This window comes from Triturus cristatus, chromosome 8, assembly GCF_964204655.1.
Source record: "Triturus cristatus chromosome 8, aTriCri1.1, whole genome shotgun sequence".
Lineage (NCBI taxonomy): Eukaryota > Metazoa > Chordata > Amphibia > Caudata > Salamandridae > Triturus > Triturus cristatus.
The window spans coordinates 737865068-737888619 of record NC_140591.1 but is presented as its reverse complement, the minus strand read 5'-3'; the positions used below and the strand labels follow the sequence as shown (position 1 = coordinate 737888619).

Here is a 23552-nt window from a genome sequence, read left to right as displayed (position 1 = left end):
AACTTGTTACTCTTTCTCATTAAGCTTCAGCCACTGCAGAAATATATAAATAAGGGCTGACTTCCTGTAAGACGTGTCCAAAGCTGGGACGGAATAAAAGGAGACACTTGTAAATGATAGTGCTATCGTTTGAGAAAGGGTAAGTTGAGACTGACTTTCATGCGTATTCACAGACCAAGCATCATAAAGATACCAGCATGATCTTCATTGCGGGCTTAGAGCCGGTATTAGCTTTTGAGAGGTAAGAGGATTTTGAGGGCTCGTTGGTCTAGGGGTATGATTCTCGCTTTGGGTGCGAGAGGTCCCGGGTTCAAATCCCGGACGAGCCCTTTTCTTGGTACTCTTTTCAAGTTGTTTTGAAGTTTGCGTTTCAAAACCAACATCAATTTTTTCTTTGCAGTAGTGGATAATTCTTTGCTAGAGTCTCATGCTTCAGCCCTGCCCAGTCTGAGCTAATACCAAACATCTGGTCTTGCATGGCATGTACGAGCGTTCAGCTAGGGATGTCGGGCAGGTTGCATGAAAGAAATCTAAAGCCAGAGGCCCATGGAATAGCCAGTTCGGAGCAGTTTCATTACAGAAAAATCAACTGTAGGTATCTGTTTCTGTAGTGTAGTGGTTATCAAGTTCGCCTCACACGCGAAAGGTCCCCGGTTCGAAACCGGGCAGAAACAGTTGTTATATTGTGTTGGCTACAATGTTGATAGGTGCCGTTTTGCCATGGAATTGTCCAAGCCCTGAAGATTATTTCATGCAATCTCGTTCCAAGAAAGGGAATTCTCTCAAAACACTAAAGTAATCGGCGTGTGGATGTATCTGTTGGTTCTCAGACCTTGCTTTCAAAAGAGCCCTGCAATCGGTTCACTGCTCACCTAGAACAAGCATTAACATGGAGAATTGTTGGCACCAACAGGAATCTTATTTTAGTGGAGTGTTTCTGGCTTTGAGTGCAGAGGCCCTCGGCTCAATTCCAAGATGATCCTTCTCAAGGTGATGATACAAATGCATTGTCACCTTTACGTTTAATGTCAGAATCATTTATTTCCAGTTGGTGGTGTAAGAATGTTTGCAACAGTATGGCGATTTTTCCTAGCCATGCATGAATGAAAGCATATCACTCGCCTTTAGGTGTTTTTCTAATACATTGATATTTGCATCTTCCTTCCTAGCCTGCATGTTTGACTATCTTACAGGCTGCATGTAATAAGTATCACATCAGGGCCCTTCTTCTACTCAATTCACAACTGTTCTATCACGACATAGATAAGAAAGCTGCATCTGCTTTTGTTGTGTAGTGGTAATCAGGTTTACCTGACGTGTGAAAGCCCCATGCTTTGAAAGTACACAGTAACAAAGAAACCGATGACTTTTATAATAAGGTGTCATGTGTGTCTCTTACTTTGCACAAAAAGTGCCAGAGATGACTTCATTTGCAGTCACTTGAAAAGTAGGGATTCTCCAATAAATGGTAAATGGTTGAAACAAATCTGAAGAAATGCATGACATACCTGTGTGTGTGTGTGTATGCATGTATGTATATATAGGGAGAGAGAGAGCGTCAATATAAACAGACTTTATTTCAATCAAGCTGTCTTTTCTATCCTTCAGGAGCAGAATGTTCTGATCATCAGCGCTCCAGAATGTAGTGTTTTCTTGGCAAGCATCACATATTGTGATGTGTTAGCTAAAAGTTCCATATCCTAGAGACTGATATATTCCTCTGTACTTGTACCTTGGGGATTCATCAAAACCTGGCATCATAAGCAGCTTTCTACTGCCACAGACTGGACAGCGAAACAATTTAAAATATCCCAGAAAAAGAAAATAAGCATGCTTAATCAGAGCTTTCTGGACAGGAAGGACCTTTGAGCAAGTGAGGAATAAGCACTGCTTTTGTTAATTTGCATAGGCAGAATAGAGACTTCTGGGAAAAGGCCGAAATTACAGTCACAGAAAATGGCTGCATCTATAGAGAACGCTAAGAAGTGTTGGCAGCTTTTCCTCTGACCCTGACCACTTTTACAAGCAATCCTATGATAGTCAGCAGGACCCACCCTAAAAAGGAAGGGGCATCCACTTGGACCCTTTCCACCTTTTCTAAATCTCGCCTGATTGAGCACTGATTGAGCAGATAAGCACATGTCATTCTCATTTCAGAAAGGTATTGGTTAGCTTGCTGCTAGCAGCTCAGCTCAGTTATGTTATGATGTTAGAGGCTATGCAAGGAATGCTTTAGTCCAGCGATATGCAGTTTTTATTGCGCCTTGCCTTCACCAGGAAGATCTTTAGCTTGAATCTGTGGCCTAGGTATTCACCTTGGTATTTCTTTTGGCACAAAGTGAAGGAGTATTTGAGAGAAAATGCACAATGTGTTTCTTATGTTGTTATGAACAACTTGTTACTCTTTCTCATTAAGCTTCAGCCACTGCAGAAATATATAAATAAGGGCTGACTTCCTGTAAGACGTGTCCAAAGCTGGGACGGAATAAAAGGAGACACTTGTAAATGATAGTGCTATCGTTTGAGAAAGGGTAAGTTGAGACTGACTTTCATGCGTATTCACAGACCAAGCATCATAAAGATACCAGCATGATCTTCATTGCGGGCTTAGAGCCGGTATTAGCTTTTGAGAGGTAAGAGGATTTTGAGGGCTCGTTGGTCTAGGGGTATGATTCTCGCTTTGGGTGCGAGAGGTCCCGGGTTCAAATCCCGGACGAGCCCTTTTCTTGGTACTCTTTTCAAGTTGTTTTGAAGTTTGCGTTTCAAAACCAACATCAATTTTTTCTTTGCAGTAGTGGATAATTCTTTGCTAGAGTCTCATGCTTCAGCCCTGCCCAGTCTGAGCTAATACCAAACATCTGGTCTTGCATGGCATGTACGAGCGTTCAGCTAGGGATGTCGGGCAGGTTGCATGAAAGAAATCTAAAGCCAGAGGCCCATGGAATAGCCAGTTCGGAGCAGTTTCATTACAGAAAAATCAACTGTAGGTATCTGTTTCTGTAGTGTAGTGGTTATCACGTTCGCCTCACACGCGAAAGGTCCCCGGTTCGAAACCGGGCAGAAACAGTTGTTATATTGTGTTGGCTACAATGTTGATAGGTGCCGTTTTGCCATGGAATTGTCCAAGCCCTGAAGATTATTTCATGCAATCTCGTTCCAAGAAAGGGAATTCTCTCAAAACACTAAAGTAATCGGCGTGTGGATGTATCTGTTGGTTCTCAGACCTTGCTTTCAAAAGAGCCCTGCAATCGGTTCACTGCTCACCTAGAACAAGCATTAACATGGAGAATTGTTGGCACCAACAGGAATCTTATTTTAGTGGAGTGTTTCTGGCTTTGAGTGCAGAGGCCCTCGGCTCAATTCCAAGATGATCCTTCTCAAGGTGATGATACAAATGCATTGTCACCTTTACGTTTAATGTCAGAATCATTTATTTCCAGTTGGTGGTGTAAGAATGTTTGCAACAGTATGGCGATTTTTCCTAGCCATGCATGAATGAAAGCATATCACTCGCCTTTAGGTGTTTTTCTAATACATTGATATTTGCATCTTCCTTCCTAGCCTGCATGTTTGACTATCTTACAGGCTGCATGTAATAAGTATCACATCAGGGCCCTTCTTCTACTCAATTCACAACTGTTCTATCACGACATAGATAAGAAAGCTGCATCTGCTTTTGTTGTGTAGTGGTAATCAGGTTTACCTGACGTGTGAAAGCCCCATGCTTTGAAAGTACACAGTAACAAAGAAACCGATGACTTTTATAAAAAGGTGTCATGTGCGTCTCTTACTTTGCACAAAAAGTGCCAGAGATGACTTCATTTGCAGTCACTTGAAAAGTAGGGATTCTCCAATAAATGGTAAATGGTTGAAACAAATCTGAAGAAATGCATGACATACCTGTGTGTGTGTGTGTACGCATGTATGTATATATAGGGAGAGAGAGAGCGTCAATATAAACAGACTTTATTTCAATCAAGCTGTCTTTTCTATCCTTCAGGAGCAGAATGTTCTGATCATCAGCGCTCCAGAATGTAGTGTTTTCTTGGCAAGCATCACATATTGTGATGTGTTAGCTAAAAGTTCCATATCCTAGAGACTGATATATTCCTCTGTACTTGTACCTTGGGGATTCATCAAAACCTGGCATCATAAGCAGCTTTCTACTGCCACAGACTGGACAGCGAAACAATTTAAAATATCCCAGAAAAAGAAAATAAGCATGCTTAATCAGAGCTTTCTGGACAGGAAGGACCTTTGAGCAAGTGAGGAATAAGCACTGCTTTTGTTAATTTGCATAGGCAGAATAGAGACTTCTGGGAAAAGGCCGAAATTACAGTCACAGAAAATGGCTGCATCTATAGAGAACGCTAAGAAGTGTTGGCAGCTTTTCCTCTGACCCTGACCACTTTTACAAGCAATCCTATGATAGTCAGCAGGACCCACCCTAAAAAGGAAGGGGCATCCACTTGGACCCTTTCCACCTTTTCTAAATCTCGCCTGATTGAGCACTGATTGAGCAGATAAGCACATGTCATTCTCATTTCAGAAAGGTATTGGTTAGCTTGCTGCTAGCAGCTCAGTTATGTTATGATGTTAGAGGCTATGCAAGGAATGCTTTAGTCCAGCGATATGCAGTTTTTATTGCGCCTTGCATTCAGCAGGAAGATCTTTAGCTTGAATCTGTGGCCTAGGTATTCACCTTGGTATTTCTTTTGGCACAAAGTGAAGGAGTATTTGAGAGAAAATGCACAATGTGTTTCTTATGTTGTTATGAACAACTTGTTACTCTTTCTCATTAAGCTTCAGCCACTGCAGAATTATATAAATAAGGGCTGACTTCCTGTAAGACGTGTCCAAAGCTGGGACGGAATAAAAGGAGACACTTGTAAATGATAGTGCTATCGTTTGAGAAAGGGTAAGTTGAGACTGACTTTCATGCGTTTTCACAGACCAAGCATCATAAAGATACCAGCATGATCTTCATTGCGGGCTTAGAGCCGGTATTAGCTTTTGAGAGGTAAGAGGATTTTGAGGGCTCGTTGGTCTAGGGGTATGATTCTCGCTTTGGGTGCGAGAGGTCCCGGGTTCAAATCCCGGACGAGCCCTTTTCTTGGTACTCTTTTCAAGTTGTTTTGAAGTTTGCGTTTCAAAACCAACATCAATTTTTTCTTTGCAGTAGTGGATAATTCTTTGCTAGAGTCTCATGCTTCAGCCCTGCCCAGTCTGAGCTAATACCAAACATCTGGTCTTGCATGGCATGTACGAGCGTTCAGCTAGGGATGTCGGGCAGGTTGCATGAAAGAAATCTAAAGCCAGAGGCCCATGGAATAGCCAGTTCGGAGCAGTTTCATTACAGAAAAATCAACTGTAGGTATCTGTTTCTGTAGTGTAGTGGTTATCACGTTCGCCTCACACGCGAAAGGTCCCCGGTTCGAAACCGGGCAGAAACAGTTGTTATATTGTGTTGGCTACAATGTTGATAGGTGCCGTTTTGCCATGGAATTGTCCAAGCCCTGAAGATTATTTCATGCAATCTCGTTCCAAGAAAGGGAATTCTCTCAAAACACTAAAGTAATCGGCGTGTGGATGTATCTGTTGGTTCTCAGACCTTGCTTTCAAAAGAGCCCTGCAATCGGTTCACTGCTCACCTAGAACAAGCATTAACATGGAGAATTGTTGGCACCAACAGGAATCTTATTTTAGTGGAGTGTTTCTGGCTTTGAGTGCAGAGGCCCTCGGCTCAATTCCAAGATGATCCTTCTCAAGGTGATGATACAAATGCATTGTCACCTTTACGTTTAATGTCAGAATCATTTATTTCCAGTTGGTGGTGTAAGAATGTTTGCAACAGTATGGCGATTTTTCCTAGCCATGCATGAATGAAAGCATATCACTCGCCTTTAGGTGTTTTTCTAATACATTGATATTTGCATCTTCCTTCCTAGCCTGCATGTTTGACTATCTTACAGGCTGCATGTAATAAGTATCACATCAGGGCCCTTCTTCTACTCAATTCACAACTGTTCTATCACGACATAGATAAGAAAGCTGCATCTGCTTTTGTTGTGTAGTGGTAATCAGGTTTACCTGACGTGTGAAAGCCCCATGCTTTGAAAGTACACAGTAACAAAGAAACCGATGACTTTTATAATAAGGTGTCATGTGTGTCTCTTACTTTGCACAAAAAGTGCCAGAGATGACTTCATTTGCAGTCACTTGAAAAGTAGGGATTCTCCAATAAATGGTAAATGGTTGAAACAAATCTGAAGAAATGCATGACATACCTGTGTGTGTGTGTGTATGCATGTATGTATATATAGGGAGAGAGAGAGCGTCAATATAAACAGACTTTATTTCAATCAAGCTGTCTTTTCTATCCTTCAGGAGCAGAATGTTCTGATCATCAGCGCTCCAGAATGTAGTGTTTTCTTGGCAAGCATCACATATTGTGATGTGTTAGCTAAAAGTTCCATATCCTAGAGACTGATATATTCCTCTGTACTTGTACCTTGGGGATTCATCAAAACCTGGCATCATAAGCAGCTTTCTACTGCCACAGACTGGACAGCGAAACAATTTAAAATATCCCAGAAAAAGAAAATAAGCATGCTTAATCAGAGCTTTCTGGACAGGAAGGACCTTTGAGCAAGTGAGGAATAAGCACTGCTTTTGTTAATTTGCATAGGCAGAATAGAGACTTCTGGGAAAAGGCCGAAATTACAGTCACAGAAAATGGCTGCATCTATAGAGAACGCTAAGAAGTGTTGGCAGCTTTTCCTCTGACCCTGACCACTTTTACAAGCAATCCTATGATAGTCAGCAGGACCCACCCTAAAAAGGAAGGGGCATCCACTTGGACCCTTTCCACCTTTTCTAAATCTCGCCTGATTGAGCACTGATTGAGCAGATAAGCACATGTCATTCTCATTTCAGAAAGGTATTGGTTAGCTTGCTGCTAGCAGCTCAGCTCAGTTATGTTATGATGTTAGAGGCTATGCAAGGAATGCTTTAGTCCAGCGATATGCAGTTTTTATTGCGCCTTGCCTTCACCAGGAAGATCTTTAGCTTGAATCTGTGGCCTAGGTATTCACCTTGGTATTTCTTTTGGCACAAAGTGAAGGAGTATTTGAGAGAAAATGCACAATGTGTTTCTTATGTTGTTATGAACAACTTGTTACTCTTTCTCATTAAGCTTCAGCCACTGCAGAAATATATAAATAAGGGCTGACTTCCTGTAAGACGTGTCCAAAGCTGGGACGGAATAAAAGGAGACACTTGTAAATGATAGTGCTATCGTTTGAGAAAGGGTAAGTTGAGACTGACTTTCATGCGTATTCACAGACCAAGCATCATAAAGATACCAGCATGATCTTCATTGCGGGCTTAGAGCCGGTATTAGCTTTTGAGAGGTAAGAGGATTTTGAGGGCTCGTTGGTCTAGGGGTATGATTCTCGCTTTGGGTGCGAGAGGTCCCGGGTTCAAATCCCGGACGAGCCCTTTTCTTGGTACTCTTTTCAAGTTGTTTTGAAGTTTGCGTTTCAAAACCAACATCAATTTTTTCTTTGCAGTAGTGGATAATTCTTTGCTAGAGTCTCATGCTTCAGCCCTGCCCAGTCTGAGCTAATACCAAACATCTGGTCTTGCATGGCATGTACGAGCGTTCAGCTAGGGATGTCGGGCAGGTTGCATGAAAGAAATCTAAAGCCAGAGGCCCATGGAATAGCCAGTTCGGAGCAGTTTCATTACAGAAAAATCAACTGTAGGTATCTGTTTCTGTAGTGTAGTGGTTATCACGTTCGCCTCACACGCGAAAGGTCCCCGGTTCGAAACCGGGCAGAAACAGTTGTTATATTGTGTTGGCTACAATGTTGATAGGTGCCGTTTTGCCATGGAATTGTCCAAGCCCTGAAGATTATTTCATGCAATCTCGTTCCAAGAAAGGGAATTCTCTCAAAACACTAAAGTAATCGGCGTGTGGATGTATCTGTTGGTTCTCAGACCTTGCTTTCAAAAGAGCCCTGCAATCGGTTCACTGCTCACCTAGAACAAGCATTAACATGGAGAATTGTTGGCACCAACAGGAATCTTATTTTAGTGGAGTGTTTCTGGCTTTGAGTGCAGAGGCCCTCGGCTCAATTCCAAGATGATCCTTCTCAAGGTGATGATACAAATGCATTGTCACCTTTACGTTTAATGTCAGAATCATTTATTTCCAGTTGGTGGTGTAAGAATGTTTGCAACAGTATGGCGATTTTTCCTAGCCATGCATGAATGAAAGCATATCACTCGCCTTTAGGTGTTTTTCTAATACATTGATATTTGCATCTTCCTTCCTAGCCTGCATGTTTGACTATCTTACAGGCTGCATGTAATAAGTATCACATCAGGGCCCTTCTTCTACTCAATTCACAACTGTTCTATCACGACATAGATAAGAAAGCTGCATCTGCTTTTGTTGTGTAGTGGTAATCAGGTTTACCTGACGTGTGAAAGCCCCATGCTTTGAAAGTACACAGTAACAAAGAAACCGATGACTTTTATAAAAAGGTGTCATGTGCGTCTCTTACTTTGCACAAAAAGTGCCAGAGATGACTTCATTTGCAGTCACTTGAAAAGTAGGGATTCTCCAATAAATGGTAAATGGTTGAAACAAATCTGAAGAAATGCATGACATACCTGTGTGTGTGTGTGTACGCATGTATGTATATATAGGGAGAGAGAGAGCGTCAATATAAACAGACTTTATTTCAATCAAGCTGTCTTTTCTATCCTTCAGGAGCAGAATGTTCTGATCATCAGCGCTCCAGAATGTAGTGTTTTCTTGGCAAGCATCACATATTGTGATGTGTTAGCTAAAAGTTCCATATCCTAGAGACTGATATATTCCTCTGTACTTGTACCTTGGGGATTCATCAAAACCTGGCATCATAAGCAGCTTTCTACTGCCACAGACTGGACAGCGAAACAATTTAAAATATCCCAGAAAAAGAAAATAAGCATGCTTAATCAGAGCTTTCTGGACAGGAAGGACCTTTGAGCAAGTGAGGAATAAGCACTGCTTTTGTTAATTTGCATAGGCAGAATAGAGACTTCTGGGAAAAGGCCGAAATTACAGTCACAGAAAATGGCTGCATCTATAGAGAACGCTAAGAAGTGTTGGCAGCTTTTCCTCTGACCCTGACCACTTTTACAAGCAATCCTATGATAGTCAGCAGGACCCACCCTAAAAAGGAAGGGGCATCCACTTGGACCCTTTCCACCTTTTCTAAATCTCGCCTGATTGAGCACTGATTGAGCAGATAAGCACATGTCATTCTCATTTCAGAAAGGTATTGGTTAGCTTGCTGCTAGCAGCTCAGTTATGTTATGATGTTAGAGGCTATGCAAGGAATGCTTTAGTCCAGCGATATGCAGTTTTTATTGCGCCTTGCATTCAGCAGGAAGATCTTTAGCTTGAATCTGTGGCCTAGGTATTCACCTTGGTATTTCTTTTGGCACAAAGTGAAGGAGTATTTGAGAGAAAATGCACAATGTGTTTCTTATGTTGTTATGAACAACTTGTTACTCTTTCTCATTAAGCTTCAGCCACTGCAGAATTATATAAATAAGGGCTGACTTCCTGTAAGACGTGTCCAAAGCTGGGACGGAATAAAAGGAGACACTTGTAAATGATAGTGCTATCGTTTGAGAAAGGGTAAGTTGAGACTGACTTTCATGCGTTTTCACAGACCAAGCATCATAAAGATACCAGCATGATCTTCATTGCGGGCTTAGAGCCGGTATTAGCTTTTGAGAGGTAAGAGGATTTTGAGGGCTCGTTGGTCTAGGGGTATGATTCTCGCTTTGGGTGCGAGAGGTCCCGGGTTCAAATCCCGGACGAGCCCTTTTCTTGGTACTCTTTTCAAGTTGTTTTGAAGTTTGCGTTTCAAAACCAACATCAATTTTTTCTTTGCAGTAGTGGATAATTCTTTGCTAGAGTCTCATGCTTCAGCCCTGCCCAGTCTGAGCTAATACCAAACATCTGGTCTTGCATGGCATGTACGAGCGTTCAGCTAGGGATGTCGGGCAGGTTGCATGAAAGAAATCTAAAGCCAGAGGCCCATGGAATAGCCAGTTCGGAGCAGTTTCATTACAGAAAAATCAACTGTAGGTATCTGTTTCTGTAGTGTAGTGGTTATCACGTTCGCCTCACACGCGAAAGGTCCCCGGTTCGAAACCGGGCAGAAACAGTTGTTATATTGTGTTGGCTACAATGTTGATAGGTGCCGTTTTGCCATGGAATTGTCCAAGCCCTGAAGATTATTTCATGCAATCTCGTTCCAAGAAAGGGAATTCTCTCAAAACACTAAAGTAATCGGCGTGTGGATGTATCTGTTGGTTCTCAGACCTTGCTTTCAAAAGAGCCCTGCAATCGGTTCACTGCTCACCTAGAACAAGCATTAACATGGAGAATTGTTGGCACCAACAGGAATCTTATTTTAGTGGAGTGTTTCTGGCTTTGAGTGCAGAGGCCCTCGGCTCAATTCCAAGATGATCCTTCTCAAGGTGATGATACAAATGCATTGTCACCTTTACGTTTAATGTCAGAATCATTTATTTCCAGTTGGTGGTGTAAGAATGTTTGCAACAGTATGGCGATTTTTCCTAGCCATGCATGAATGAAAGCATATCACTCGCCTTTAGGTGTTTTTCTAATACATTGATATTTGCATCTTCCTTCCTAGCCTGCATGTTTGACTATCTTACAGGCTGCATGTAATAAGTATCACATCAGGGCCCTTCTTCTACTCAATTCACAACTGTTCTATCACGACATAGATAAGAAAGCTGCATCTGCTTTTGTTGTGTAGTGGTAATCAGGTTTACCTGACGTGTGAAAGCCCCATGCTTTGAAAGTACACAGTAACAAAGAAACCGATGACTTTTATAAAAAGGTGTCATGTGCGTCTCTTACTTTGCACAAAAAGTGCCAGAGATGACTTCATTTGCAGTCACTTGAAAAGTAGGGATTCTCCAATAAATGGTAAATGGTTGAAACAAATCTGAAGAAATGCATGACATACCTGTGTGTGTGTGTGTACGCATGTATGTATATATAGGGAGAGAGAGAGCGTCAATATAAACAGACTTTATTTCAATCAAGCTGTCTTTTCTATCCTTCAGGAGCAGAATGTTCTGATCATCAGCGCTCCAGAATGTAGTGTTTTCTTGGCAAGCATCACATATTGTGATGTGTTAGCTAAAAGTTCCATATCCTAGAGACTGATATATTCCTCTGTACTTGTACCTTGGGGATTCATCAAAACCTGGCATCATAAGCAGCTTTCTACTGCCACAGACTGGACAGCGAAACAATTTAAAATATCCCAGAAAAAGAAAATAAGCATGCTTAATCAGAGCTTTCTGGACAGGAAGGACCTTTGAGCAAGTGAGGAATAAGCACTGCTTTTGTTAATTTGCATAGGCAGAATAGAGACTTCTGGGAAAAGGCCGAAATTACAGTCACAGAAAATGGCTGCATCTATAGAGAACGCTAAGAAGTGTTGGCAGCTTTTCCTCTGACCCTGACCACTTTTACAAGCAATCCTATGATAGTCAGCAGGACCCACCCTAAAAAGGAAGGGGCATCCACTTGGACCCTTTCCACCTTTTCTAAATCTCGCCTGATTGAGCACTGATTGAGCAGATAAGCACATGTCATTCTCATTTCAGAAAGGTATTGGTTAGCTTGCTGCTAGCAGCTCAGTTATGTTATGATGTTAGAGGCTATGCAAGGAATGCTTTAGTCCAGCGATATGCAGTTTTTATTGCGCCTTGCCTTCACCAGGAAGATCTTTAGCTTGAATCTGTGGCCTAGGTATTCACCTTGGTATTTCTTTTGGCACAAAGTGAAGGAGTATTTGAGAGAAAATGCACAATGTGTTTCTTATGTTGTTATGAACAACTTGTTACTCTTTCTCATTAAGCTTCAGCCACTGCAGAAATATATAAATAAGGGCTGACTTCCTGTAAGACGTGTCCAAAGCTGGGACGGAATAAAAGGAGACACTTGTAAATGATAGTGCTATCGTTTGAGAAAGGGTAAGTTGAGACTGACTTTCATGCGTATTCACAGACCAAGCATCATAAAGATACCAGCATGATCTTCATTGCGGGCTTAGAGCCGGTATTAGCTTTTGAGAGGTAAGAGGATTTTGAGGGCTCGTTGGTCTAGGGGTATGATTCTCGCTTTGGGTGCGAGAGGTCCCGGGTTCAAATCCCGGACGAGCCCTTTTCTTGGTACTCTTTTCAAGTTGTTTTGAAGTTTGCGTTTCAAAACCAACATCAATTTTTTCTTTGCAGTAGTGGATAATTCTTTGCTAGAGTCTCATGCTTCAGCCCTGCCCAGTCTGAGCTAATACCAAACATCTGGTCTTGCATGGCATGTACGAGCGTTCAGCTAGGGATGTCGGGCAGGTTGCATGAAAGAAATCTAAAGCCAGAGGCCCATGGAATAGCCAGTTCGGAGCAGTTTCATTACAGAAAAATCAACTGTAGGTATCTGTTTCTGTAGTGTAGTGGTTATCTAGTTCGCCTCACACGCGAAAGGTCCCCGGTTCGAAACCGGGCAGAAACAGTTGTTATATTGTGTTGGCTACAATGTTGATAGGTGCCGTTTTGCCATGGAATTGTCCAAGCCCTGAAGATTATTTCATGCAATCTCGTTCCAAGAAAGGGAATTCTCTCAAAACACTAAAGTAATCGGCGTGTGGATGTATCTGTTGGTTCTCAGACCTTGCTTTCAAAAGAGCCCTGCAATCGGTTCACTGCTCACCTAGAACAAGCATTAACATGGAGAATTGTTGGCACCAACAGGAATCTTATTTTAGTGGAGTGTTTCTGGCTTTGAGTGCAGAGTCCCTCGGCTCAATTCCAAGATGATCCTTCTCAAGGTGATGATACAAATGCATTGTCACCTTTACGTTTAATGTCAGAATCATTTATTTCCAGTTGGTGGTGTAAGAATGTTTGCAACAGTATGGCGATTTTTCCTAGCCATGCATGAATGAAAGCATATCACTCGCCTTTAGGTGTTTTTCTAATACATTGATATTTGCATCTTCCTTCCTAGCCTGCATGTTTGACTATCTTACAGGCTGCATGTAATAAGTATCACATCAGGGCCCTTCTTCTACTCAATTCACAACTGTTCTATCACGACATAGATAAGAAAGCTGCATCTGCTTTTGTTGTGTAGTGGTAATCAGGTTTACCTGACGTGTGAAAGCCCCATGCTTTGAAAGTACACAGTAACAAAGAAACCGATGACTTTTATAATAAGGTGTCATGTGTGTCTCTTACTTTGCACAAAAAGTGCCAGAGATGACTTCATTTGCAGTCACTTGAAAAGTAGGGATTCTCCAATAAATGGTAAATGGTTGAAACAAATCTGAAGAAATGCATGACATACCTGTGTGTGTGTGTGTATGCATGTATGTATATATAGGGAGAGAGAGAGCGTCAATATAAACAGACTTTATTTCAATCAAGCTGTCTTTTCTATCCTTCAGGAGCAGAATGTTCTGATCATCAGCGCTCCAGAATGTAGTGTTTTCTTGGCAAGCATCACATATTGTGATGTGTTAGCTAAAAGTTCCATATCCTAGAGACTGATATATTCCTCTGTACTTGTACCTTGGGGATTCATCAAAACCTGGCATCATAAGCAGCTTTCTACTGCCACAGACTGGACAGCGAAACAATTTAAAATATCCCAGAAAAAGAAAATAAGCATGCTTAATCAGAGCTTTCTGGACAGGAAGGACCTTTGAGCAAGTGAGGAATAAGCACTGCTTTTGTTAATTTGCATAGGCAGAATAGAGACTTCTGGGAAAAGGCCGAAATTACAGTCACAGAAAATGGCTGCATCTATAGAGAACGCTAAGAAGTGTTGGCAGCTTTTCCTCTGACCCTGACCACTTTTACAAGCAATCCTATGATAGTCAGCAGGACCCACCCTAAAAAGGAAGGGGCATCCACTTGGACCCTTTCCACCTTTTCTAAATCTCGCCTGATTGAGCACTGATTGAGCAGATAAGCACATGTCATTCTCATTTCAGAAAGGTATTGGTTAGCTTGCTGCTAGCAGCTCAGCTCAGCTCAGTTATGTTATGATGTTAGAGGCTATGCAAGGAATGCTTTAGTCCAGCGATATGCAGTTTTTATTGCGCCTTGCCTTCACCAGGAAGATCTTTAGCTTGAATCTGTGGCCTAGGTATTCACCTTGGTATTTCTTTTGGCACAAAGTGAAGGAGTATTTGAGAGAAAATGCACAATGTGTTTCTTATGTTGTTATGAACAACTTGTTACTCTTTCTCATTAAGCTTCAGCCACTGCAGAAATATATAAATAAGGGCTGACTTCCTGTAAGACGTGTCCAAAGCTGGGACGGAATAAAAGGAGACACTTGTAAATGATAGTGCTATCGTTTGAGAAAGGGTAAGTTGAGACTGACTTTCATGCGTATTCACAGACCAAGCATCATAAAGATACCAGCATGATCTTCATTGCGGGCTTAGAGCCGGTATTAGCTTTTGAGAGGTAAGAGGATTTTGAGGGCTCGTTGGTCTAGGGGTATGATTCTCGCTTTGGGTGCGAGAGGTCCCGGGTTCAAATCCCGGACGAGCCCTTTTCTTGGTACTCTTTTCAAGTTGTTTTGAAGTTTGCGTTTCAAAACCAACATCAATTTTTTCTTTGCAGTAGTGGATAATTCTTTGCTAGAGTCTCATGCTTCAGCCCTGCCCAGTCTGAGCTAATACCAAACATCTGGTCTTGCATGGCATGTACGAGCGTTCAGCTAGGGATGTCGGGCAGGTTGCATGAAAGAAATCTAAAGCCAGAGGCCCATGGAATAGCCAGTTCGGAGCAGTTTCATTACAGAAAAATCAACTGTAGGTATCTGTTTCTGTAGTGTAGTGGTTATCACGTTCGCCTCACACGCGAAAGGTCCCCGGTTCGAAACCGGGCAGAAACAGTTGTTATATTGTGTTGGCTACAATGTTGATAGGTGCCGTTTTGCCATGGAATTGTCCAAGCCCTGAAGATTATTTCATGCAATCTCGTTCCAAGAAAGGGAATTCTCTCAAAACACTAAAGTAATCGGCGTGTGGATGTATCTGTTGGTTCTCAGACCTTGCTTTCAAAAGAGCCCTGCAATCGGTTCACTGCTCACCTAGAACAAGCATTAACATGGAGAATTGTTGGCACCAACAGGAATCTTATTTTAGTGGAGTGTTTCTGGCTTTGAGTGCAGAGGCCCTCGGCTCAATTCCAAGATGATCCTTCTCAAGGTGATGATACAAATGCATTGTCACCTTTACGTTTAATGTCAGAATCATTTATTTCCAGTTGGTGGTGTAAGAATGTTTGCAACAGTATGGCGATTTTTCCTAGCCATGCATGAATGAAAGCATATCACTCGCCTTTAGGTGTTTTTCTAATACATTGATATTTGCATCTTCCTTCCTAGCCTGCATGTTTGACTATCTTACAGGCTGCATGTAATAAGTATCACATCAGGGCCCTTCTTCTACTCAATTCACAACTGTTCTATCACGACATAGATAAGAAAGCTGCATCTGCTTTTGTTGTGTAGTGGTAATCAGGTTTACCTGACGTGTGAAAGCCCCATGCTTTGAAAGTACACAGTAACAAAGAAACCGATGACTTTTATAAAAAGGTGTCATGTGCGTCTCTTACTTTGCACAAAAAGTGCCAGAGATGACTTCATTTGCAGTCACTTGAAAAGTAGGGATTCTCCAATAAATGGTAAATGGTTGAAACAAATCTGAAGAAATGCATGACATACCTGTGTGTGTGTGTGTACGCATGTATGTATATATAGGGAGAGAGAGAGCGTCAATATAAACAGACTTTATTTCAATCAAGCTGTCTTTTCTATCCTTCAGGAGCAGAATGTTCTGATCATCAGCGCTCCAGAATGTAGTGTTTTCTTGGCAAGCATCACATATTGTGATGTGTTAGCTAAAAGTTCCATATCCTAGAGACTGATATATTCCTCTGTACTTGTACCTTGGGGATTCATCAAAACCTGGCATCATAAGCAGCTTTCTACTGCCACAGACTGGACAGCGAAACAATTTAAAATATCCCAGAAAAAGAAAATAAGCATGCTTAATCAGAGCTTTCTGGACAGGAAGGACCTTTGAGCAAGTGAGGAATAAGCACTGCTTTTGTTAATTTGCATAGGCAGAATAGAGACTTCTGGGAAAAGGCCGAAATTACAGTCACAGAAAATGGCTGCATCTATAGAGAACGCTAAGAAGTGTTGGCAGCTTTTCCTCTGACCCTGACCACTTTTACAAGCAATCCTATGATAGTCAGCAGGACCCACCCTAAAAAGGAAGGGGCATCCACTTGGACCCTTTCCACCTTTTCTAAATCTCGCCTGATTGAGCACTGATTGAGCAGATAAGCACATGTCATTCTCATTTCAGAAAGGTATTGGTTAGCTTGCTGCTAGCAGCTCAGTTATGTTATGATGTTAGAGGCTATGCAAGGAATGCTTTAGTCCAGCGATATGCAGTTTTTATTGCGCCTTGCATTCAGCAGGAAGATCTTTAGCTTGAATCTGTGGCCTAGGTATTCACCTTGGTATTTCTTTTGGCACAAAGTGAAGGAGTATTTGAGAGAAAATGCACAATGTGTTTCTTATGTTGTTATGAACAACTTGTTACTCTTTCTCATTAAGCTTCAGCCACTGCAGAAATATATAAATAAGGGCTGACTTCCTGTAAGACGTGTCCAAAGCTGGGACGGAATAAAAGGAGACACTTGTAAATGATAGTGCTATCGTTTGAGAAAGGGTAAGTTGAGACTGACTTTCATGCGTTTTCACAGACCAAGCATCATAAAGATACCAGCATGATCTTCATTGCGGGCTTAGAGCCGGTATTAGCTTTTGAGAGGTAAGAGGATTTTGAGGGCTCGTTGGTCTAGGGGTATGATTCTCGCTTTGGGTGCGAGAGGTCCCGGGTTCAAATCCCGGACGAGCCCTTTTCTTGGTACTCTTTTCAAGTTGTTTTGAAGTTTGCGTTTCAAAACCAACATCAATTTTTTCTTTGCAGTAGTGGATAATTCTTTGCTAGAGTCTCATGCTTCAGCCCTGCCCAGTCTGAGCTAATACCAAACATCTGGTCTTGCATGGCATGTACGAGCGTTCAGCTAGGGATGTCGGGCAGGTTGCATGAAAGAAATCTAAAGCCAGAGGCCCATGGAATAGCCAGTTCGGAGCAGTTTCATTACAGAAAAATCAACTGTAGGTATCTGTTTCTGTAGTGTAGTGGTTATCAAGTTCGCCTCACACGCGAAAGGTCCCCGGTTCGAAACCGGGCAGAAACAGTTGTTATATTGTGTTGGCTACAATGTTGATAGGTGCCGTTTTGCCATGGAATTGTCCAAGCCCTGAAGATTATTTCATGCAATCTCGTTCCAAGAAAGGGAATTCTCTCAAAACACTAAAGTAATCGGCGTGTGGATGTATCTGTTGGTTCTCAGACCTTGCTTTCAAAAGAGCCCTGCAATCGGTTCACTGCTCACCTAGAACAAGCATTAACATGGAGAATTGTTGGCACCAACAGGAATCTTATTTTAGTGGAGTGTTTCTGGCTTTGAGTGCAGAGGCCCTCGGCTCAATTCCAAGATGATCCTTCTCAAGGTGATGATACAAATGCATTGTCACCTTTACGTTTAATGTCAGAATCATTTATTTCCAGTTGGTGGTGTAAGAATGTTTGCAACAGTATGGCGATTTTTCCTAGCCATGCATGAATGAAAGCATATCACTCGCCTTTAGGTGTTTTTCTAATACATTGATATTTGCATCTTCCTTCCTAGCCTGCATGTTTGACTATCTTACAGGCTGCATGTAATAAGTATCACATCAGGGCCCTTCTTCTACTCAATTCACAACTGTTCTATCACGACATAGATAAGAAAGCTGCATCTGCTTTTGTTGTGTAGTGGTAATCAGGTTTACCTGACGTGTGAAAGCCCCATGCTTTGAAAGTACACAGTAACAAAGAAACCGATGACTTTTATAAAAAGGTGTCATGTGCGTCTCTTACTTTGCACAAAAAGTGCCAGAGATGACTTCATTTGCAGTCACTTGAAAAGTAGGGATTCTCCAATAAATGGTAAATGGTTGAAACAAATCTGAAGAAATGCATGACATACCTGTGTGTGTGTGTGTACGCATGTATGTATATATAGGGAGAGAGAGAGCGTCAATATAAACAGACTTTATTTCAATCAAGCTGTCTTTTCTATCCTTCAGGAGCAGAATGTTCTGATCATCAGCGCTCCAGAATGTAGTGTTTTCTTGGCAAGCATCACATATTGTGATGTGTTAGCTAAAAGTTCCATATCCTAGAGACTGATATATTCCTCTGTACTTGTACCTTGGGGATTCATCAAAACCTGGCATCATAAGCAGCTTTCTACTGCCACAGACTGGACAGCGAAACAATTTAAAATATCCCAGAAAAAGAAAATAAGCATGCTTAATCAGAGCTTTCTGGACAGGAAGGACCTTTGAGCAAGTGAGGAATAAGCACTGCTTTTGTTAATTTGCATAGGCAGAATAGAGACTTCTGGGAAAAGGCCGAAATTACAGTCACAGAAAATGGCTGCATCTATAGAGAACGCTAAGAAGTGTTGGCAGCTTTTCCTCTGACCCTGACCACTTTTACAAGCAATCCTATGATAGTCAGCAGGACCCACCCTAAAAAGGAAGGGGCATCCACTTGGACCCTTTCCACCTTTTCTAAATCTCGCCTGATTGAGCACTGATTGAGCAGATAAGCACATGTCATTCTCATTTCAGAAAGGTATTGGTTAGCTTGCTGCTAGCAGCTCAGTTATGTTATGATGTTAGAGGCTATGCAAGGAATGCTTTAGTCCAGCGATATGCAGTTTTTATTGCGCCTTGCCTTCACCAGGAAGATCTTTAGCTTGAATCTGTGGCCTAGGTATTCACCTTGGTATTTCTTTTGGCACAAAGTGAAGGAGTATTTGAGAGAAAATGCACAATGTGTTTCTTATGTTGTTATGAACAACTTGTTACTCTTTCTCATTAAGCTTCAGCCACTGCAGAAATATATAAATAAGGGCTGACTTCCTGTAAGACGTGTCCAAAGCTGGGACGGAATAAAAGGAGACACTTGTAAATGATAGTGCTATCGTTTGAGAAAGGGTAAGTTGAGACTGACTTTCATGCGTTTTCACAGACCAAGCATCATAAAGATACCAGCATGATCTTCATTGCGGGCTTAGAGCCGGTATTAGCTTTTGAGAGGTAAGAGGATTTTGAGGGCTCGTTGGTCTAGGGGTATGATTCTCGCTTTGGGTGCGAGAGGTCCCGGGTTCAAATCCCGGACGAGCCCTTTTCTTGGTACTCTTTTCAAGTTGTTTTGAAGTTTGCGTTTCAAAACCAACATCAATTTTTTCTTTGCAGTAGTGGATAATTCTTTGCTAGAGTCTCATGCTTCAGCCCTGCCCAGTCTGAGCTAATACCAAACATCTGGTCTTGCATGGCATGTACGAGCGTTCAGCTAGGGATGTCGGGCAGGTTGCATGAAAGAAATCTAAAGCCAGAGGCCCATGGAATAGCCAGTTCGGAGCAGTTTCATTACAGAAAAATCAACTGTAGGTATCTGTTTCTGTAGTGTAGTGGTTATCACGTTCGCCTCACACGCGAAAGGTCCCCGGTTCGAAACCGGGCAGAAACAGTTGTTATATTGTGTTGGCTACAATGTTGATAGGTGCCGTTTTGCCATGGAATTGTCCAAGCCCTGAAGATTATTTCATGCAATCTCGTTCCAAGAAAGGGAATTCTCTCAAAACACTAAAGTAATCGGCGTGTGGATGTATCTGTTGGTTCTCAGACCTTGCTTTCAAAAGAGCCCTGCAATCGGTTCACTGCTCACCTAGAACAAGCATTAACATGGAGAATTGTTGGCACCAACAGGAATCTTATTTTAGTGGAGTGTTTCTGGCTTTGAGTGCAGAGGCCCTCGGCTCAATTCCAAGATGATCCTTCTCAAGGTGATGATACAAATGCATTGTCACCTTTACGTTTAATGTCAGAATCATTTATTTCCAGTTGGTGGTGTAAGAATGTTTGCAACAGTATGGCGATTTTTCCTAGCCATGCATGAATGAAAGCATATCACTCGCCTTTAGGTGTTTTTCTAATACATTGATATTTGCATCTTCCTTCCTAGCCTGCATGTTTGACTATCTTACAGGCTGCATGTAATAAGTATCACATCAGGGCCCTTCTTCTACTCAATTCACAACTGTTCTATCACGACATAGATAAGAAAGCTGCATCTGCTTTTGTTGTGTAGTGGTAATCAGGTTTACCTGACGTGTGAAAGCCCCATGCTTTGAAAGTACACAGTAACAAAGAAACCGATGACTTTTATAAAAAGGTGTCATGTGCGTCTCTTACTTTGCACAAAAAGTGCCAGAGATGACTTCATTTGCAGTCACTTGAAAAGTAGGGATTCTCCAATAAATGGTAAATGGTTGAAACAAATCTGAAGAAATGCATGACATACCTGTGTGTGTGTGTGTACGCATGTATGTATATATAGGGAGAGAGAGAGCGTCAATATAAACAGACTTTATTTCAATCAAGCTGTCTTTTCTATCCTTCAGGAGCAGAATGTTCTGATCATCAGCGCTCCAGAATGTAGTGTTTTCTTGGCAAGCATCACATATTGTGATGTGTTAGCTAAAAGTTCCATATCCTAGAGACTGATATATTCCTCTGTACTTGTACCTTGGGGATTCATCAAAACCTGGCATCATAAGCAGCTTTCTACTGCCACAGACTGGACAGCGAAACAATTTAAAATATCCCAGAAAAAGAAAATAAGCATGCTTAATCAGAGCTTTCTGGACAGGAAGGACCTTTGAGCAAGTGAGGAATAAGCACTGCTTTTGTTAATTTGCATAGGCAGAATAGAGACTTCTGGGAAAAGGCCGAAATTACAGTCACAGAAAATGGCTGCATCTATAGAGAACGCTAAGAAGTGTTGGCAGCTTTTCCTCTGACCCTGACCACTTTTACAAGCAATCCTATGATAGTCAGCAGGACCCACCCTAAAAAGGAAGGGGCATCCACTTGGACCCTTTCCACCTTTTCTAAATCTCGCCTGATTGAGCACTGATTGAGCAGATAAGCACATGTCATTCTCATTTCAGAAAGGTATTGGTTAGCTTGCTGCTAGCAGCTCAGTTATGTTATGATGTTAGAGGCTATGCAAGGAATGCTTTAGTCCAGCGATATGCAGTTTTTATTGCGCCTTGCCTTCACCAGGAAGATCTTTAGCTTGAATCTGTGGCCTAGGTATTCACCTTGGTATTTCTTTTGGCACAAAGTGAAGGAGTATTTGAGAGAAAATGCACAATGTGTTTCTTATGTTGTTATGAACAACTTGTTACTCTTTCTCATTAAGCTTCAGCCACTGCAGAAATATATAAATAAGGGCTGACTTCCTGTAAGACGTGTCCAAAGCTGGGACGGAATAAAAGGAGACACTTGTAAATGATAGTGCTATCGTTTGAGAAAGGGTAAGTTGAGACTGACTTTCATGCGTATTCACAGACCAAGCATCATAAAGATACCAGCATGATCTTCATTGCGGGCTTAGAGCCGGTATTAGCTTTTGAGAGGTAAGAGGATTTTGAGGGCTCGTTGGTCTAGGGGTATGATTCTCGCTTTGGGTGCGAGAGGTCCCGGGTTCAAATCCCGGACGAGCCCTTTTCTTGGTACTCTTTTCAAGTTGTTTTGAAGTTTGCGTTTCAAAACCAACATCAATTTTTTCTTTGCAGTAGTGGATAATTCTTTGCTAGAGTCTCATGCTTCAGCCCTGCCCAGTCTGAGCTAATACCAAACATCTGGTCTTGCATGGCATGTACGAGCGTTCAGCTAGGGATGTCGGGCAGGTTGCATGAAAGAAATCTAAAGCCAGAGGCCCATGGAATAGCCAGTTCGGAGCAGTTTCATTACAGAAAAATCAACTGTAGGTATCTGTTTCTGTAGTGTAGTGGTTATCAAGTTCGCCTCACACGCGAAAGGTCCCCGGTTCGAAACCGGGCAGAAACAGTTGTTATATTGTGTTGGCTACAATGTTGATAGGTGCCGTTTTGCCATGGAATTGTCCAAGCCCTGAAGATTATTTCATGCAATCTCGTTCCAAGAAAGGGAATTCTCTCAAAACACTAAAGTAATCGGCGTGTGGATGTATCTGTTGGTTCTCAGACCTTGCTTTCAAAAGAGCCCTGCAATCGGTTCACTGCTCACCTAGAACAAGCATTAACATGGAGAATTGTTGGCACCAACAGGAATCTTATTTTAGTGGAGTGTTTCTGGCTTTGAGTGCAGAGGCCCTCGGCTCAATTCCAAGATGATCCTTCTCAAGGTGATGATACAAATGCATTGTCACCTTTACGTTTAATGTCAGAATCATTTATTTCCAGTTGGTGGTGTAAGAATGTTTGCAACAGTATGGCGATTTTTCCTAGCCATGCATGAATGAAAGCATATCACTCGCCTTTAGGTGTTTTTCTAATACATTGATATTTGCATCTTCCTTCCTAGCCTGCATGTTTGACTATCTTACAGGCTGCATGTAATAAGTATCACATCAGGGCCCTTCTTCTACTCAATTCACAACTGTTCTATCACGACATAGATAAGAAAGCTGCATCTGCTTTTGTTGTGTAGTGGTAATCAGGTTTACCTGACGTGTGAAAGCCCCATGCTTTGAAAGTACACAGTAACAAAGAAACCGATGACTTTTATAATAAGGTGTCATGTGTGTCTCTTACTTTGCACAAAAAGTGCCAGAGATGACTTCATTTGCAGTCACTTGAAAAGTAGGGATTCTCCAATAAATGGTAAATGGTTGAAACAAATCTGAAGAAATGCATGACATACCTGTGTGTGTGTGTGTATGCATGTATGTATATATAGGGAGAGAGAGAGCGTCAATATAAACAGACTTTATTTCAATCAAGCTGTCTTTTCTATCCTTCAGGAGCAGAATGTTCTGATCATCAGCGCTCCAGAATGTAGTGTTTTCTTGGCAAGCATCACATATTGTGATGTGTTAGCTAAAAGTTCCATATCCTAGAGACTGATATATTCCTCTGTACTTGTACCTTGGGGATTCATCAAAACCTGGCATCATAAGCAGCTTTCTACTGCCACAGACTGGACAGCGAAACAATTTAAAATATCCCAGAAAAAGAAAATAAGCATGCTTAATCAGAGCTTTCTGGACAGGAAGGACCTTTGAGCAAGTGAGGAATAAGCACTGCTTTTGTTAATTTGCATAGGCAGAATAGAGACTTCTGGGAAAAGGCCGAAATTACAGTCACAGAAAATGGCTGCATCTATAGAGAACGCTAAGAAGTGTTGGCAGCTTTTCCTCTGACCCTGACCACTTTTACAAGCAATCCTATGATAGTCAGCAGGA

At 41.8% G+C, this 23552-nt stretch overlaps 16 non-coding genes across 16 annotated transcripts; all 16 read left to right on the top strand.

The window, feature by feature from the left end:
* The first annotated feature begins 257 nt into the window (after positions 1–257).
* TRNAP-UGG (transfer RNA proline (anticodon UGG)) lies at positions 258–329 on the top strand. The gene has a single exon. It is a non-coding gene; the product is annotated as a tRNA-Pro (tRNA).
* A 2320-nt stretch (positions 330–2649) lies between these two features.
* TRNAP-UGG (transfer RNA proline (anticodon UGG)) lies at positions 2650–2721 on the top strand. Its single transcript has one exon. It is a non-coding gene; the product is annotated as a tRNA-Pro (tRNA).
* Positions 2722–2993: 272 nt separating this feature from the next.
* On the top strand, positions 2994–3066 carry TRNAV-CAC (transfer RNA valine (anticodon CAC)). Its single transcript has one exon. It is a non-coding gene; the product is annotated as a tRNA-Val (tRNA).
* Positions 3067–5036: 1970 nt separating this feature from the next.
* On the top strand, positions 5037–5108 carry TRNAP-UGG (transfer RNA proline (anticodon UGG)). Its single transcript has one exon. It is a non-coding gene; the product is annotated as a tRNA-Pro (tRNA).
* Positions 5109–5380: 272 nt separating this feature from the next.
* TRNAV-CAC (transfer RNA valine (anticodon CAC)) lies at positions 5381–5453 on the top strand. Its single transcript has one exon. It is a non-coding gene; the product is annotated as a tRNA-Val (tRNA).
* A 1975-nt stretch (positions 5454–7428) lies between these two features.
* On the top strand, positions 7429–7500 carry TRNAP-UGG (transfer RNA proline (anticodon UGG)). Its single transcript has one exon. It is a non-coding gene; the product is annotated as a tRNA-Pro (tRNA).
* Positions 7501–7772: 272 nt separating this feature from the next.
* Positions 7773–7845, top strand: TRNAV-CAC (transfer RNA valine (anticodon CAC)). The gene has a single exon. It is a non-coding gene; the product is annotated as a tRNA-Val (tRNA).
* Positions 7846–9815: 1970 nt separating this feature from the next.
* On the top strand, positions 9816–9887 carry TRNAP-UGG (transfer RNA proline (anticodon UGG)). The gene has a single exon. It is a non-coding gene; the product is annotated as a tRNA-Pro (tRNA).
* Positions 9888–10159: 272 nt separating this feature from the next.
* Positions 10160–10232, top strand: TRNAV-CAC (transfer RNA valine (anticodon CAC)). Its single transcript has one exon. It is a non-coding gene; the product is annotated as a tRNA-Val (tRNA).
* A 1970-nt stretch (positions 10233–12202) lies between these two features.
* TRNAP-UGG (transfer RNA proline (anticodon UGG)) lies at positions 12203–12274 on the top strand. Its single transcript has one exon. It is a non-coding gene; the product is annotated as a tRNA-Pro (tRNA).
* Positions 12275–14599: 2325 nt separating this feature from the next.
* On the top strand, positions 14600–14671 carry TRNAP-UGG (transfer RNA proline (anticodon UGG)). Its single transcript has one exon. It is a non-coding gene; the product is annotated as a tRNA-Pro (tRNA).
* Positions 14672–14943: 272 nt separating this feature from the next.
* TRNAV-CAC (transfer RNA valine (anticodon CAC)) lies at positions 14944–15016 on the top strand. Its single transcript has one exon. It is a non-coding gene; the product is annotated as a tRNA-Val (tRNA).
* Positions 15017–16986: 1970 nt separating this feature from the next.
* TRNAP-UGG (transfer RNA proline (anticodon UGG)) lies at positions 16987–17058 on the top strand. Its single transcript has one exon. It is a non-coding gene; the product is annotated as a tRNA-Pro (tRNA).
* Positions 17059–19373: 2315 nt separating this feature from the next.
* On the top strand, positions 19374–19445 carry TRNAP-UGG (transfer RNA proline (anticodon UGG)). Its single transcript has one exon. It is a non-coding gene; the product is annotated as a tRNA-Pro (tRNA).
* Positions 19446–19717: 272 nt separating this feature from the next.
* Positions 19718–19790, top strand: TRNAV-CAC (transfer RNA valine (anticodon CAC)). The gene has a single exon. It is a non-coding gene; the product is annotated as a tRNA-Val (tRNA).
* A 1970-nt stretch (positions 19791–21760) lies between these two features.
* Positions 21761–21832, top strand: TRNAP-UGG (transfer RNA proline (anticodon UGG)). The gene has a single exon. It is a non-coding gene; the product is annotated as a tRNA-Pro (tRNA).
* Positions 21833–23552: the final 1720 nt, after the last annotated feature.